This window comes from Penaeus vannamei, chromosome 28, assembly GCF_042767895.1.
Source record: "Penaeus vannamei isolate JL-2024 chromosome 28, ASM4276789v1, whole genome shotgun sequence".
In the NCBI taxonomy this organism is placed as follows: Eukaryota; Metazoa; Arthropoda; class Malacostraca; order Decapoda; family Penaeidae; genus Penaeus; species Penaeus vannamei.
In genome coordinates, this window is record NC_091576.1 from 3,595,242 (window position 1) to 3,598,426 (window position 3,185).

A 3,185-nucleotide genomic window follows, 5' to 3' on the forward strand; every position below is an offset into this window, starting at 1 on the left:
CCGCCGGCGGCCGCAGCAGCAGCAGCAGCGGGCTCGAGGCGGGGGACGCCCCCCGCCGCCCGCAGCCGAGGCAGTCCCCCTGTCGTTGTCGGCGCAGGCCCTCAGCCACCACGACCGCGCCCAGGGCCCGCCCTTGCCCGTCCGGCCGGCCGGGGCAACGCCCCGTCGGGGGTGCGGTAGGCCAACGCCCGAATCACACGCCGCCGCCCTCGGCCCGAGAGGGCGCCAGGGGCCGATGGGGGTAAGCCCGAGCCAACCCCTGTTCGAAGGAAGACGAGGCAGGCAGGCCAGGGCCCGCCGCCCCCGGCCCGAGAGGTCGCGGTGGGGCCGAAGGGGTAGGGAAAAGCCCAAGCCGTCCCCTGGCCAGCCAAGGAAGACGTGGCTGGCAGGCCAACCCAGGAGGCGCCGCCGCCACCGCAGCCCCCAGGCCCAAAATCTCCTCTCCACCCCCCTAGGCTGAACGGCCTCGCTGGGCATGTCGCCGCGCCGCCCGCCCGCTCAGGCCAGGCGGCGGCACGGGGGAACGGACCGAGTGGGAGACACGCGGCCGCCGCCGCCGCCGCCACACAGCAGGCCAAGGGCGGCGCTCGGCTCCGGCGGCCCGCGCTCCCAGCCCCGCCCGGCAGCCCGCCACGCCACCCGCGGCCCCGCACCCAACCGCCTCTCCCTATAGTTGGCGGCGCAGGCCCGCAGCCAACACGACCAGAGACAGGGCCTTCCATCCGTCCGGCAGGAGCGGGAGCCTGGCGGGCGCTAGGGAGGACCGCCCCCGGCGGGGCGGTCGTGATGTGGGTTGCCTGGGGGGGGGGGGAATGGAGGGAGTCACCGAACCAGCACTCGCCCCCCACCCCCACCCCTTTTTTTTTTTTTTGAAGGGGGGGGGGTGTCGGTGTCAACAGCTATAGGACAAGAACACTTTTGGGAAAGACTGCAATTTATTGATATGTGAGGGATGATTGTATATATGCTCTGTAGATGATACAATTTAGTTTAATTCGACGTCTAAATTATCATATACTCCCCCTCACCACTACCACCACCACCATCACCACCAGAAAGTACCACGTGACCCCCAGGTTGGGAATTCCCAATCTAAATGGACCTGTAAACTTTGATCTAATATAACCATTTATACTAATCTTATTCAGTTTATCATCACTCATATGTCAGTAGAGGACCTGTGTTGAACTTTTGAACTAGTAAATAGATAACACCATATTTGGGCATTTCAGAGCAGCTGTAATAGCATTTTGTCTTTTTCTTTTCTCTTTTCTATACATTTGATTCAGCCAAGACACTGTTTTCCCGTTTATGGCAGAAAATGCACACACATATTTGTGTGTGTATATATATATATATATATATATATATATATATATATATATATATATATATATATATATATATATATAAATATATATTTATATATATACATATATTTATATATAATATATATATATACATATACATATACATATATATATATACATATATACATATATACATATATATATATATATATATATATATATTATGTATGTATGTACATGTATATGGATATGGATATGGATATGTATATATATATATATATATATAAATATATATATAGATATAGATATATATAAATATATATATATACATATAGATACATAGATATATATATATATATATATATATATATATATGAATATATATTCATATATATATGTATATAAATATATATATATATATATCTATATATATATATGTATATATATAAATATATATTTATATATACATATAAATATATATGTATATATATATATATATATATATATATATATATATATATATATGTATATAAATATATATATATATATATCTATATATATATATGTATATATATAAATATATATTTATATATACATATAAATATATATGAATAAATATATATATGTATATATATATATACATATACATATATATACACATATATACATATGTATATATATATATATATATATATATATATATATATATATATATATATATATATATATATATATATATATATATATATATATATATATATATATATATATATATAACCATTACTCGCCGACAAGATCAAGAGAAGACTGATCCTGTTTATGTGTGGGACATATTGTACAATAAAACTGAAGCAGATTTTTTGAAATCTTTAATCTGCAATGACGCCTCCAAAGGGATTGGCCGAGAGACGGAAATCGGTTGGTCACGTGATGCGTTGACGATCGGCTTTTCGTAATTTCCTCAGGTTTTCTGAAAGTTTGATGATAATTAGAATAATAGCCATGATGGTGACTAAGCAAAATGACAGAAAGGTAAATGTAATGCAAACGAATAAGATGATTATATAAAAATACATTTCTATTTGGAATTTTACTTGCACAGCAAATGAACAGAATTTTGGGTAAAACTCACATCCTCCGAAACCGCCGCCAAAGCCTCCTCCACCTGCAGGCAAAGACGTGTTTGAAATGAGTTTCTGCGTCAAAGGAAATGATCTCCTGCCCTCAGTGCACTCACAACAGTCAACGATTTCCTTGCCTGAGTAAGGATGTCCATGAATGCTCTTCCTGCATATAGGCTGCTCACCTCCCAGTCCTCCACCGCCTCCGAAGCCTCCGCCGATGCCTCCGCCACCATGACCTCCTCCTCCATGACCCCCATGGTGACCTCCGCCGCCACAGCAGGCCAAGGACTTGGCGCCGACGAAGGCGACGGCGAGAGCCAGTAGGAGGACGAGGGCGAGGAACCGCATCTGCAGGAGACCAGAAGCTCTTGTGTAAAACTGATCACGCCAAAGGAACAAGGCCTAGACACAGATGCCGAACCAAGAACACTGGAAAATGGAAGCTTCCGATTCTAATCTGTGTTGTTCTGAACGGCGCTTCGGTCCACTGCCTCTTACCGTGGTCGTCGTGAGGGACCGGACTGCCGACTCCCGACGGCGTAAGGGCTTATATGTGCCTCTGTCCCTGCGTCTTCTGTCCCCGGGAAGCACGACCTTTGATCCTTATCTTGTCTGGGATGACCTTGATGGTTCCTGCTTATCATGCGAGTCAATCTCAGGCAGATAAGACACGCGAGCAGCATCGGGATCCCCTAAACGAGGCAACTAAAGTTATCAATATGTTTCCATCGTCGTGATTGGATAATGGTAG

The 3,185-nt window shown here is 44.8% G+C and overlaps 1 long non-coding RNA gene across 1 annotated transcript; it reads right to left on the reverse strand.

The window, feature by feature from the left end:
* Window positions 1-2,164: 2,164 nt before the first annotated feature.
* Window positions 2,165-2,812, reverse strand: LOC113813011 (uncharacterized). Its single transcript, XR_003476357.2, has 3 exons — window positions 2,617-2,812; window positions 2,443-2,475; window positions 2,165-2,280 (listed from the first exon to the last, which is right to left on the reverse strand). It is a non-coding gene; the product is annotated as an uncharacterized lncRNA (long non-coding RNA).
* Between the last annotated feature and the right edge of the window lie 373 nt (window positions 2,813-3,185).